Below are 15,316 nucleotides of genomic sequence, written 5' to 3'. Positions count from 1 at the left end.
CAGGGCTGCCTTCAGATGTCTTCTAAATGTCAGAGAGTTGCTTATTTCCTTGACATCTGATGGACGTTCCACAGGGCGGGTGCCACTACCCAGAAGGCCCTCTGACTGGTTCCCTATAACCTCACTTCTCTCAGTGTGGGAACTGCCAGAAGGCCCTCGGAGTGGGCCTCAATGTTTGGGCTGAACGATGGGAGTGGAGACATTCCTTCAGGTATACTGGGTTGGTCTAGTGGGCTGGTGGACAGAGGCAGCAGGCAAGGAACCTGTTGCAGGCGGACTCCATTCACCCTCTGCATGTGCTACCCTGGCATGAGCCCCCACTCCAGCTGCCTGGTCCACCGGGAGACATAATACTTGCCTGTCCCGGGTGCTGGCAACAGACGCTACGACACTGTGTTGCACTCAGGTCCCATTTTCTGTCTTCTCTTGAGCGTCTGATTGGCCATTGTGAGAACAGGATGCTGGACTAGATGGACGAGTGAACTGCTCCAGCAGGGTCTTACCGTCTTATGCTGCCATTTTGGTAACGTAGGAGTGAATTGCAGCTCCATTGATTTATTTAAAGCTTGTTCCTGCTCTCAGTCTTCAGGATGGTTCTGGCTCCAGCAAAGAACAATACCTCCCCGCTGCTCCTCTATAACCATGGCATGATCACCATTCCCTTTGTTGCGTGCTCACCACGAGCTGCTTCCACGATTGCTCCCTCTCTTTTGCTGTCATCAGCGTTTAATCAAACTCAGCAGCTGTTTATAGCAATTACTATAAAGCAATAGACATTATCCCTTAACTAACTGTCTTATTAATATAGGTAGTTACACAGCTATTTCATAGTTAGTCTTAAATAACTGCCTTTAATTATTTTATTAACATAAATAACCATCTCAATAAATTTCAATTAAATGCACACGCAAGAAACAATTTAAAGCATCACACTAAATTGCATCTGGTTACTGTCGTTTAAATTAATGGCACTGAGTCATTCAGTTAAAGCACAACCTTAAGTTATTTGGGGTAATGGGTTTTCTTTTTGTTTTGTTTGGAATTGGGAGAGTAAGGTGCTATAGGACTTTATACAGAACAGAGATGGAAATCTCCCATCAAGTGGACAGAATCATGCATTTTTGGTAGGAGGAGCCATAAAGGTGTGGTTTTTTTCCTTCCTAAGGATGTTGAGTGACAGGTTTGTGTGTATTATTATTGTATCAGGGAGTTTTTAATGTTTGACATTTTCTATTCTTATATGTTTCTACATTTATTTTTTATTAATATGATTATTTAATACAAAAATCTAAAGACTGTATATACAGAAATATTATATAAATATTAAATGCAGACTTTGCAAAAACATTCAACATCATATAGTGTAACATAACCTGATTGTTCCTTTTAATTTATTAAATTATCACAGTTCTACAAAAGGAATTACTAAAGCCAAGGATATTTCGCATAAAACTAGACAACAAATGTATTTAACTACGTATCTCCCCAATAATCTAGATGCCTCTTGTATTCATTCATTCCAATATGATATGAAAAAGCTCATTTTTTCTACAGATATATCACCTTGCTGAGATAAACATCATCATCATTTAAGAATGATTCCTGTGATATGGTAAAGCAATGTTGATATAAAAAGAATTTCAAATCGAATGCAGATACCTACAGGGATAACAATGCCGACTTAGAAAGTTGGTTGAAAGAGAAAGCTCTTGAACAGGTGCTTTTCAGATATGTAATATGAGGTTAGGTGCCACCACACTAAAGGACCAGTCCTCACATGGTGTGGAAAGGACTTCTTGCTAAGACCCAACTCTCCTTTGACTCCTGTTCATGCATTTGTGGGAAGATGCAACTTGTGTCATGACCCAGGGCTTCCACTCCCAGTTCTTAGAGGAAAAGGCCATGGATACAGAGGGCTTCTTTAACTGGGAGAAGGATTTGCCCTCAGAATAGCATTCAGCATCTCTAGATCCCTTAGAAGTTCCGGCAACAGAACATCTCCAGCTTGAAGAGATTGCACTTAAATCATCAGACCTCATCTTGGAAGCCATAGTAGAACTCCGTCCTCTGCTGTGCTGCTGCAGTATAAGGCTACTAAAACAGACTGGTCCCATTTGAGAGGTGGGACTTGCTACCCAGAGAAAGCTGTAGTGCTACGTAAGGCACAGTCTGGGTTTGCTGGTAGGACATTGAGGCTCATATTTTCTGATTGATAATAGCCTGGCCTTCAATTGGGGCTCTGTAGGGTGTTACCTACACCCTAACATGAGTTTGACCAAGCTGCAGGAGGCAGTGGAAGACAGGAGTGCCTGGCGTGCTCTGGCCCATGGGGTCACGAAGAGTTGGACACAACAAAACGACTAAACAACAACAACAAGGGTGATTTTCTTTTATGGACCTTGATCTTCTACCTTCTATAACTGTCCTTATCCTGACCTACTTATTTATTAAATTTCAATACAATGGTACCTTGGGTTACATACGCTTCAGGTTACATACGCTTCAGGTTACAGACTCTGCTAACCCAGAAATAGTACCTCGGGTTAAGAACTTTGCTTCAGGATGAGAACAGAAATTGTGCTCCGGCAGTGCGGCAGCAGCAGGAGGCCCCATTAGCTAAAGTGGTGCTTCAGGTTGAGAACAGTTTCAGGTTAAGAACGGACCACTGGAACGAATTAAGTACTTAACCTGAGGTACCACTGTAATGCCCTTCATCTGAGGATCACAGGGAGGTTACACTATAAAAATACAATAAAACAACAACCCTGCCCCTGTTTAAAAGGCCATAGGTTGTTTAATGGGCCAAAGGCATGGGAGAAGAGGAATGTTTTTGCCTCAAGATAGGTAATGAAGGTGTCAGGGGAGCCTTCCTGAGGAATGCATTCCACAAACTGAAAGCCACCACAGAAAAGGTATGTTCGTATGTTGCCACCCTCTGGACCTCTCAGGCAGGAGGCACATGGAGAAGGAAGGGCCTCTGAAGATTATTGTGTTGGGATACTGCCAGGGAGACAAAGGCCACCACTGCCTCTACGTCGAACTCCGGACATCCATCGATCTCCCGTAGGTACAGTATCAGCGATTAGCGACACGAGCTCCAGAAATAGATTGCCACATTCCTGGGCTGATGCACACTCTATCAGCAGAATTCACACACAGCAAGTTGCACTCGGGAGGGTATCATTTAGAATGTTTATTCAGCGTTGGTCAGAACAAAGAACAAACATGACTGCCTGCTAGCGTGTTCTGGTGCAGAGAGAGAAAACGAAAGCAATAGCAAACATAAACATCCTGTGAACAGGAAATACGCAGACTCTGACTCACACAGCCTGCTCCCTTTTAAGGTGGAACGGAAATATCCTAACAGATTGCAGGGTGTGGGTCGGTTCAGGCTTTGGGCTTTGTTTGACTGACCTCTCTGAAACATGACCTTTGCTTGCCTGACCTTGCTCATTGGACTCTGACCTTAGTTGGAACTAGACCTCTGTGTGATATTGACTTTGCTTGCTGGATTCTAAACCAGAACAGGTGGGATGTCACCTAAACTCTGTGCCCATCGCATGCCACTGATGAGAGCAGCTTCCACCTTTCAAGTCCCCTGTCTTGATAACATGACCTTGTCTTAAACCATGGGTAGGCAAATTAAGGCCCAGGGGCCGGATCAGGCCCAGTCGCCTTCTAAATCCAGCCCGTGGATGGTCTGGGAATCAGTGTGTTTCTACATGAGTAGGATGTGTCCTTTTATTTAAAATGCATCTCTGGGTTATTTGTGGGGCATAGGAATTCGTTCATTTTTTTGTCCAAAATATAGCCCCCCCAACAAGGTCTGAGGGAGAGTGGACCAGTCCCCTGCTGAAAACCTTTGCTGACCCCTGTCTTAAACACTGTTGTGTGAACACTGTATGACCAGAAGGTAGTTTTTCTTAGGAATGAGTTGGTTGTACCTCGTCCTTGAAAGCTGATGACTTCAGCATGGCTCCCTTTAGCAAACTTCACCAGAACTAGATTTTCCAATTTCACTGGAGGTGAAACCTAGAGATATATGGGGGAAAGCCTGTCCTCTTACCTCTTACCTCTGATAATATTTCCCCAGGCTTCTCTCAACTCTCTTTGGACTCCTTCAAAATGCCCTAGACACTTCACCTGGCCAGGAATTTCCATATTTGTTTCAAATTTCACTTTAGGATGAGATGCTGGTTGCAATTCTTAACTTGAAGCCAACTCCCTTTGAATGATTTGCCAGTGCTACAAGCTACCTTTGAATCTTATCGGCGCATCTTTCTCAGCCTTTCTGACTTTTTATGCAGCCTGGAATCCAGAAAGCTCTGTGTTTGGACAACTAAATTATTGCTTGTCAGTACATCCTCGGATGAGAGACAGGTGTTTTGTTTCAGGGTAACACTCCATTCAGATGGCCAGGCTCACGTTCTCATTTTGCCTTCATGTTCCTCCTGTGTCTTGCATATTGCTGACAGTTCAGACACCCCGCAGTGAATCCATACACGATCTTTCGTAACCTCTCCATCAAATGTACATATTCCAACTAATAATTTAAAAAAAAATGATTGAGATCAGTCACTGTCAAACGTGAAATTTTGAAGATATCAATGTCAAGAAAGATAAGATAAGAATATATTTTTTATGCATTTGGGTGAAATTTGATTATGAAACTACTTATCCCTTAGCATTTGCAAAGCTAGGTAACAACCCTCCGTGTTGGCAGGATTCAGAGCAGGAATCCAGACTAGGGATGTAGGAGAAAGTCACTTCAGTTTGCATTTGGAGTCAAGCTTGTTTAATTTGCAGGATATACAAACCAAAGCAACTCTATCCTTTAAAATTCACACTTCTCTGAATTTTGCAGTGTTGTTCTCTAGCCAAATAAAGGTATGTATAAATGCATTTAGTAAGGTAAAATATTCATTAAAATGCATATTTATTCATGCAAATAGTATACAATATGCATTATATTATAGAAATTTGCTTGCAAAAATGTGGATATGAGGCAACATTGTATATTTGGAGAAATTTGCGCTAATATGCTGGTGAGGAATTCTTTTGAAAACAAAGTATAATCTGATGTGGAAATGTGGAAGATGTTTGAAAAATGAGAAACTGAGAGAAACCAAAATCGATAGATTCACTCATTTGTAGTTTTCATCCAAGAGGCACACAGAAAATTTCATCCCTAGACCCCTTAAATTTTCCTAATCTTACAGAAGGTCTTTGACATTTCAGTGGCTGTTTCATCTGACTAGGTCTCCCCAGATTTGCCACAAATTTCACTTTAGTGGCACCTCTACCAATTTATGATTTTCTTTTCACAGCTCCCAGGTATTGGGGAGGGAACAAAGTGTAGCTAGCCTGCATGAAAAGACCAATATGTTTGCTTTCCTATACAGAAAACATGAAGTCTTTAAATCCAGATGTCTCCAACCTCATGCTTTCAAAGTGTTGTAGGATTATGGAATTTGATGGCCACCAACTTGGACAGCTTTAAAAAGGGGGTAGGAAGAACCATGCCATCAATGGCTCCTAGCCACGATGGCTGTGCTCCACCTCCACTCTCGGAGACTGTATGCCTCTGAATTCTGGTTGCAGGAATCTCAATTCGGAAGCCCATCTTTGCCCTCAGATCCATCTTGCAGCCTTCCCAAAGGAATCTGGTTGTCCACTGGGTGAACAGGTTGCTGGGATAGATGGGCCAGATCCAACGGGGCTCTTCATGCTCTCTTACGCTCAGGGATTTGGGGCTAAGAATTTTGTTGGCTAAGAATTTTAATAATAATTAGGGGTATGAATGAACAAATATTCTCCACAATAGGCATCATGTCTACCAGTAGCATCATCTAACGGAACAGTGGTACCTCAGGTTAAGTACTTAATTCATTCCGGACGTCCGTTCTTAACCTGAAACTGTTCTTAACCTGAAGCACCACTTTAGCTAATAGGGCCTCCTGCTGCTGCCGCGCCGCCGGAGCACGATTTCTGTTCTCATCCTGAAGCAAAGTTCTTAACCTGAAGCACGATTTCTGGGTTAGCGGAGTCTGTAACCTGAAGTGTATGTAACCTGAGGTACCACTGTAATATGATTCTCTCCCATTCTGCTAAATCATAGTCTATGTCAGGGGTCAGTAAACTTTTCCAGCAGGAGACCTGTCCCTCAGACCTTGGGGGGGGGGGCTGAACTATATTTTTTGGGGGGAGGGATGAACGAATTCCTACGCCCCACAATTAACCCAGAGGTGCATTTTAAATAAATGCACACATTCTACTCATGTAAAAACACCAGGTATGCCCTACAAATAACCCAGAGATGCATTTTAAATAAAGGGACACATTCTACTCATGTAAAAACATGTTGATTCTCGGACCATCCGTGGGCTGGATTTAGAATGTGATTGGGCTGGATTTGGCCCTCGGGCCTTAGTTTGCCTACCCATGGACTATGTTGTACTGGGAAAGGAATGTAGCCCAGTTGTAGAGCATCTGCCTTGCCTTCAGAAGGTCCCAGGTTTAATCCTCAGCATCTTCAGACAGGACCGTGGAGACTCCTGCCTGAAACTCAGAAATATCCCCAGTCGGTGCTAGCAATATTGAGCTAGATCAGGGGTAGGCAACCTAAGGCCCGTGGGCCGGATGTGGCCCAATCACCTTCTCAATCCGGCCCGTGGACGGGCCAGGAATCAGCGTGTTTTTTCATGAGTAGAATGTGCCCTTTTATTTAAAATGCATCTCTGGGGTATTTGTGAGGCATAGGAATTCGTTCTCCTCTCCCCCCCCCCAAAAAAAAATATAGTCCACCCACCACATGGTCTGAGGGATGGTGGACTGGCCCACGGCTGAAAAAGGTTGCTGACCCCTCAGCTAGATGGACCAATAACCTTATGTTGTACAGTGGTATCTCGGGTTACATACCCTTCAGGTTACATATGCTTCAGGTTACAGACTCTGCTAACCCAGAAATAGTACCTCCGGTTAAGAACTTTGCTTCAGGATGAGAACAGAAATCACACAGTGGCAGTGGGAGGCCCCATTAGCTAAAGTGGTGCTTCAGGTTAAGAACCATATTGGGTTAAGAACGGACCTCTGGAACGAATTAAGTACTTAACCCGAGGTACCACTGTATAAGGCAGCTTCCAGGGTCTATGCCTTTGGGGAAGGACCATACCAGTATGGCATCTGCTTTGCACGCAGAAGGTCCCACGTTGAGACATTGGCATCTCCCAGTAGAGCATCTGAAACCCTGGAGAGTTTCTGCCAGTTAGTGCTGACTACATTGAGTTACATTGGGTGTTGGCCTCTTTCTATGTTGGTAAACAAAACTGAATGCTCGGGATCACATAGAGGAGCATGCCTTGTGTCTGATCATGTTAGCAGCAGCACTGAATGCCAGTTACAGATAGGTAGCCGTGTTGGTCTGCCATAGTCAAAACAAAAAAAATTCCTTCCAGTAGCACCTTAAAGACCAACTAAGTTAGTTCTTGGTATGAGCTTTCGTGTGCATGCACACTGTGTGTATCTGAAGAAGTGTGCATGCACACGAAAGCTCATACCAAGAACTAACTTAGTTGGTCTTTAAGGTGCTACTGGAAGGAATTTTTTTTGTTTTGAATGCCAGTTGTCTTTGTTCATACACATGAAGCCTAGAGTTCATTGCCCCCCCCTTCTCTCCTCCCACCACGGCTTTGCCGTTATCCTGCCCAACGACTCAAGAATTCTCCCTGGACTTGGCTAGCTGTGCACACATCACTGCCAAAGCTTTGCTGCCTCTCTGGCACCCAGCCAAGCTCTGGACCTTAATTCCTTTGTTTATGCCATTAAGCAAGCGTGCAGAGGCCAAGGCAACACCAGCGTCAACACACTGACCTGCCAGCAAACTCGCTGGTGACCTGGAAGGATCACCTCCTTCGCTCAGAGAGGTTAAGGGACTCATTTAATTTCCGAGCTTTAAGCTGGATTTGAACTACGGTTGCCCCAAAGAATTCCCCCCTCCCTTTATTTCGGTCTTATATCCACCAAGCTACGCAAGGCTCCCATTTCTGTGAGTGGGGCTTACGACATTGGTAAACTAGTGAGATATTAACCTTGTGTTCTACTTTTCCTGGCCTATAATTATGGCCAGCCAGCCTAAGCCGCTGTGTGCATGTGTTTTAGGGAGGGGAATGCTCCAATATCTGGGAAAATGGGTGTGCTCCAACAATAATAGTGGATTAGCTGTTACTTTAGATACTAGATCAACCTTACTTGATAAAGCCAAGAGATGTTGCAGAATTTGGATGAAAACTTGTTGGTCCCAGGTCTGGAACATGATACATAGCTCTGGTGGGGGCATCTCCAGACACACCAACAGCTGGTGGCCACCATGTTTTTATTTTGCTTTTGCCCAGAAGTCTTCTGGAGTATGATCACACTAATTCTAATTGGGTCCAGAGTGGTGTAATGGGAGTGAGTGCAGGGTCTCCTACTGTCATGTTAAGAAAGGGGTGGGGGAACCCCCAGCCCATGGGACAAATCCTGGATCTTGACCTGAATCAAGCTAATGTAGGTCAACCCAGGATTTGGGGGCCATGGCACTCCTCAAATGGGGATCCCTCAGGGGGTGCCCCTATTTGATGTAGGTCATGGAAACCCCACCCCGGAGTGGAGGTGACCCTAGAAACACTCCCAGCAGGCAAGTTGGGGTTCAAGTGACATACCCAATGCCTATCCCAAACCTTTCATATTTGTAATCAGCAAAAGTTTGGGCTTAGTTCACCCAATTTACAATTACACTATTTGTCCTGTCTGGTTATTTCATTACATCAGGGATGATGGGGCCATCGGTCCTTGGCATGGAATGTACTCCCCATGCTGGCGAAGCCCGACTATGCTGAAATCTTTCAACAGTGTACCCTTTTAGTCCCTCCATAGGACTGAATGGATCCATTCTCTTGTGTAGGCCCATTTCGGAAGCAAAGGCGGAGGTCTGCAATAGCCCCAATAATGCATGGGAACAGAGGATAGTCACAGAGCAGCGGGTTTGTTGAAAATACAGGCATACCTTGGAAGCCGAACGGAATCCATTCTGGAAGTCCGTTCGACTTCCAAAACATTAGTAAACCAAAGTGTGACTTCTGATTGGCTGCAGGAAGCTCCTGCAGTCAATCGGAAGCCTCGTCGGACGTTTGGCTTCCAAAAATAGTTCGCAAACTGGAACAGTCACTTCTGAGTTTTCAATGTTTGGGAGCCAAAATGTTCAGCAACTAAGCTTTCAGCTTCCAAGGTACTGGAACTGCACCTGCTTTTCTGCTCACTTGGTGGACTATTGGCTAATAATTTCAAAAAATACAGTAGTGCAGAGACGTAAATACACAGACTTAGTCTCATTCACTTTAAATAATAATACAGTGGTACCTCGGGTTATGGACTTAATTTGTTCTGGAGTTCCGTTCTTAACCTGAAACTGTTCTTAACCTGAAACACCACTTTAGCTAATGGGGCCTCCCACTGCTGCTGCTATGCGATTTCTGTTCTCATCTTGAAGCAAAGTTCTTAACCCGAGGTACTATTTCTGGGTTAGCAGAGTCTGTAACCTGTAAGCGTCTGTAACCCGAGGTACCACTGTAATAATAATGCAGTGTTTACCCCCTCCACATAGGAAACACTCAGAGGGGCTTTCAAATATAAAAGCAACCACTGACAAACAGATTTGATAAGGTGGGTAATCGCATCCCCAATTAATGTCAGCCCTCTTCCCTTTAAGGCGGGTAGCACACCTAGCGACCAGCTTTCCTCTCCTTGGACCCTACTATTCTTTGCACTAGGTGATGGTTAAAAGGTTCCCGTTTCCTGACAGTCAATATTACACAAAGGGGCAAGTTCCCTGCTTTGCCGGCACAACTTCTAAGCCGGTAGATTCAACAAAGCTGCGGTCTTTTGTTTCAAATGCACGTCAATAAAACTGTGCCTCTTTTTTAAAAACAAAATAAAAATCCATGAGTGGTATCAGGCAGAATATCTGCAAATAAATAAAAAAAATGAAGGGGGGAGAGAAAGTGGAGGGTTAGAGAGAGACTGGGAAAGCTCCTGGGAGGCCTTTCAGCAGCCGGGTATTCTCCTAGAGTTCTGTCCAAGAATAATCTAGCGAAAATGTGGACAGAGTACCATTCGACCTCGGCTTTCCCCCGAACATATGCAGCTCTGATCAGTCTGGAATTTCAAGAAAAACAAGGTCTTGAACTCTAATCCTCAGACACATAACAAAGCACACTTCACAGCTGCGATGCGCGGCAACTATCAGCTCCGAGGCCTGAGTAGGTCCCAAGACAATGGCTCTTTTATCACCCAGAGGACAAATATCTAGACAGCAATATTTTCTGCATGAATGCTCCGAGCATCTCGCGCAACTCCTGACTGAAAGGGAAAACTGAAGCCGAGAGTGTTTGCTGAGTGATCATTTTAATTTACTACTTGATGTAAATCTAAATGAACTGACACCCGGCTTGAGATGGACAGAAAACAATCATCACAAAGAAGAAGAAGAGAGGGGAAGAAAAGAAGGGGGAAAACAAAGGGGGAGAGAAGACAGGAGGCTAAGATTGCAATATCATATGACTGGCAGAGGTTTAAGCAAGTTTAGCCATGGTACCGTAATAGAGAGCTAGAGAGACGGGGTCCCATTTCTGCAACTCAATTTCCATAATAAGTTCTGTATTTTATTTTTTTTTTATTTTTTCTGCAGTTGATTTATTAAACTGTGGGAACAATGGAGGGGGCGCAATGGTTGCCAGTGTTGAAAACATTTCATTATGCAAAAGCACAAATAGTCTCAACCCCCCAACCCCATGCAGAACAGATTCGGGACCCCACTAGTCAACATACTGGTACCATCAGGAGGAGGAGGGGGAAATCTGTAGGTAAGTTAACATTAAGTTGCAACATCCATTCTCAATTATTCTACGTTTCAGGTAATCTTGGTGCGAACAATAGATTGTGTGAAAAGGAGGGGGGGAGGTTTTTATACTTTGTTGTGCCTGCCTTTGCCAGCTGAATCACATCCAATTTTTGATAGTCAGCATGCCAAGCGGGGGAGGATGATAATCTAAACTTCTGCGCTTTATTTATTTATTTTAAAGCCACGATTTTGAAGTTAAATAAAGCAACGTTCTGGAGAAACTACCCTGTACTGTTTTTGGCCTTCAAGATGACCATTCTTAACGTTAATTCATCATCTCCAAAGCAGGTGTGTGTGTGTGTGTGTGTGTGTGTGTGTGTGTGTGTGTGAACTTGTTCAGAGTGCTTTCGATTTGGGGTGGAACTTGCCTTCAAAAAAGAAAAGAAATTTACATGGAAGCCTTTATAATTAAAAATTTGCAAGCCTCCCTTGAGCTAATAAAAATAAAGGTTAGCTGCTCCTGCCCTAAGGTTTCTATCAGAATGAGAAAGACAAGTGAATAAATAAATGCATGTTGATAATCCTAATTTGGCTAATTTGGCTCAGTATAGCAGACTGGCTAAACCACCAGAAGACAGTTCAGGATGATGGTCTTTGAACAAGGGACTTTTCCATTAGCCAGTCCTTTGTTTCAATTGTCTCATTGCTGGACCTCTTCACTTCCCCAAAGTATACAATCAAGAAACCAGTTTTGGCCAGGTTTCCCCGGGAAGCCACAGAAAAGTCAGACATCCTAATGGTCTCGTGGCCAACATGTCTTCTACTTGCCTTCATAGCAAGTCCACCAGACAGAGGTCTAACTCTCTGATCAGGGAGCAGAGAAGCAGGGGACATCATCACTGTTCCAAGAAGACCATGGTAGCATTATCAGTAAACTTACACTTATCCAACAACACCAGATGTTCTGTTGCAGGTCCTGTGTTGCCCAAATTTCAACCACCTGACTTTGGAGGATGAACAGCAACCCCTCTTAGAGTTGTGATGCTTGCATGAAGCACTACAACCGCTGTCAATGTCTAGAAGAAGCCTTGCCAAGTGGGTCTGTTCCATTTCCCGGAGGGGCTTTGTAGACTGGTGTGGCTGGTGCAAGAAGGTCTCATGATCTATAATTGTGGCTGCTATGTTGGACGTCCTTCAAGCAGACTTAAAAGGCTGGCTTCCAACCAAACATCTTGAAAAGACAGACCTCTCAGCTCTCAAGAGTTATAGGCTGCCTTCAAGGCAAAGCCTTCTTGAAGTACCCTCACATCAATAAATTGCTTCCCTCATCTCTCAACCAGCTGTTTGCCATTTTCCTACATGGGACTTAAATATAGTTCTATTAGGGTTGCCATACATCTGGAATTTCCTGGACATTTCTGAAATACTGCAGTCAGAAGCAGTGTCCGGGTGAAAAAATCGGCAGTGTCATTTTTGGCAATTTAAAAAAAATAAAAATATGGCCGCCCTAGTTCTATGAACCTTGCTAGGCTCTCCAGTTGAACCTCTGAGATGGGCTTCTCCCAGGAAATATGATGTTTGACTGATAATGTAAACTTTCTAAACTTGGATACCTTTCCCTCAGAAATGAATCTACGTATTTGCCTTAAGGTGGTTAATGCCATTGTTAATTCTTCATCCCCCATGAGCTCCTTCTGTCCTCAGCTTAGCAGTGAAACATATAGGACCCCGAAGAAGCATATCTTAACTAAAGACAGAAGAGAAATATGATCCCGCTTACCAATTTGGTAAGGCAAACTTACCAAATTTTTGTTTCCGAAACAATATCTGAACAAAAATACAGTGATCTTTTGAAAATGGCATTTCTCTGAATTTTGCAAATTGCATACAGATACAGATATGAGGAGAAATCTGCAGTAAAACGTTGTTAAATGTTCATAAGGGCTATTTAAAATAAAATAAAAATGCAAACTGACGTGAGATGTGGAAAAGTGAAATTAAAAGTGGAAAAATGAGAATCTGGAATCAGCAGATTCACCCATTTCTAGTCTTGACCCAGTGTTCCCTGCTCCCTTCTGTCAAACCACTGCAGGGGTGATATATCAGTTGCCATTGTGGCTTTTAAGTGAGTGTGGCAAACCTCAGGCCATTCCTTCCCTCCCCAGACCACATGGCTCACCAACCCTGCTTCGCACTCCATCTGTCTTTGTCTGGCAAAAATAAGTCATTGAACTCTGATCATGCCTTTTCTTTGGTCTGGATAGAGAGGGAAATGTAAGTCTGTGTAGACACTGGCCAAATGTGGAAAGGTAAGATGTATGGAAGTGAGAGCTGGACCATAAAGAAGGCTGATCACCGAAGAATTGATGCTTTTGAATTATGGTGCTGGAGGAGACTCTTGAGAGTCCCATGGACTGCAAGAAGATCAAACCGATCCATTCTGAAGGAAATCAGCCCCCAGTGCTCACTGGAAGGACAGATCATGAAGCTGAGGCTCCAATACTTTGGCCACCTCATGAGAAGAGAAGACTCTCTGGAAAAGACCCTGATGTTGGGGGAGATGGAGGGCACAAGGAGAAGGGGACGGCAAAGGACGAGATGGTTGGACAGTGTTCTCGAAGCTACCAGCATGAGTTTGACCAAACTGTGGGTGGCAGTGGAAGACAGGAGTGCCTGGCGTGCTCTGGTCCATGGGGTCACGAAGAGTCGGACACAACTAAATGACTAAACAACAATGAGATGTACATTTGTTGCTCTACAAAGGAACACAGGAAAGTTGCCTTAGACTGAGTCAGATCATTGGTCCATCTAGTGCTTTCTGCACTAACCAGCAGCAGTGCTCCAGGGTTTCATGCAGAAGTCTCTCCCAAACCTAACTAGAGGTGCCAGGAATTGAACCTGGGACCTTCTACTTGCGCTGCAGATGTTCTACCACTGAGCTATGGCCTCTCCTCTACCAACTTTTCGCTCTTATCCCACCCACCACTGGCATGCGGCCTCTGGAAGGTTGCCTAGAAGGGAAGGTGGCCCTTTGGTCCTCAGAAAGAAGAAGGTCCTCTATCCCTGCTCTAGAGGGTCTATGTTTGTTCTTGGAGCCTCGCGTTGCTCCATTGCTCAGAGACCTCTTGAAAGGCCCTTTGGTGCTTTCGCCAAGTAGGGTTGGGTGGTGATTGTCTTGGGAGGGAGCCAGAGCCACCAGCTTGAGAGGACAATGGGGGGGGGGTGTTGCATGTGTGACATCAGGAGGTTAGGAGGAGCTGGGGGCAGAGCCAAATGTAGCAGCAATTTGGCTTCAATGGCTCCTCCTCCTGCTGCCAGCGCCTTCCCTGTTCCTTCCCCCAGGTGTCAGGAGGAGAGGCAGCCAGACACTGAAGCCATGTTGTGCTCGGCTCTGTGCTTGGCCTCCTCCACTCCTTGATTTTTGGGGAACATTGGGAGGGAGGGCCCCTGGCCTTCTCCCAAGAAATATTGGGGGTCCAAAATGGTTCAGCCTCCTTGAGTTGGCACTCCTAGATTGAGCCCTGTTTTGGCTTCTCAGAGTTGGCAGAAATGATCTGCATCGACGACTAATAATAATAATAATAATAATAATAATAATAATAATAATAGGTTTCCCCAGCCACTCTGGGCAGCTCCCAACAGAATATTAAAAATGTTTACGATAAAAGAACAAACATTTAAAACTTCATTAAACAGGGCTGCCTTCAGACGTCTTCTAAAAGTCAGATAGTTGTTTATTTCTTTGACATCTGATGGGTGGGTGTTCCACAGGGCGGGGGCCACTACTGAGAAGGCCCTCTGCCTGGTTCCCTGTAACCTCACTTCTCACAGGGAGGGAACTGCCCGAAGGCCCTCAGGGCTGGACCTCAGTGTCTGGGAAGAATGATGGGAGTGGAAACGTTCCTTCAGGTATACTGGGCCGAGGCCATTTAGGGCATTCAGGGTCAGCACCAACACTCTGAATTGTGCTCAGAAACGTACTGGGAGCCAATGTAGGTCTTTCAGGACCGGGGTTACATGTCCCTCAGACAGTGGCAGAGGAATGGGGTGCAGAGGGTGCGGGTCACCCCAGGTGTCATCTCTGGGGGGGTGTGACAAAATGACAAAAATATGAGTTTTTTTAAAAAATGGGCTCACGGAATTTTTTAGTTCAGTCAACAAATGTAAGAAAACGTGGCTGGCACTGGGCGCCACACTGTGGGGACCGGCACTTACCGCACGGCCTACAGCGTGCCTGAGCCAAGCGTCTCTCTTGGGAGTGACATGGTGGCTTGTGCGCAGTGGCGTAGCGTGGGGGTGCAGGGGGGCCCGGCCGCACCGGGCGCAACATCTGGGGGTTAGGGGCGCAAATGCATGGGTTAGGGGGCACAAATGCATGGGTTAGGGGGCGCAAATCCACGGGTTAGGGGGTGCAAATTACTTGCCTTGCCCCGGGTGCTG

Source organism: Podarcis gaigeae, assembly GCF_964106915.1.
Source record: "Podarcis gaigeae genome assembly, chromosome: 3".
In the NCBI taxonomy this organism is placed as follows: domain Eukaryota; kingdom Metazoa; phylum Chordata; class Lepidosauria; order Squamata; family Lacertidae; genus Podarcis; species Podarcis gaigeae.
Note: the sequence above shows the minus strand (reverse complement) of the source record.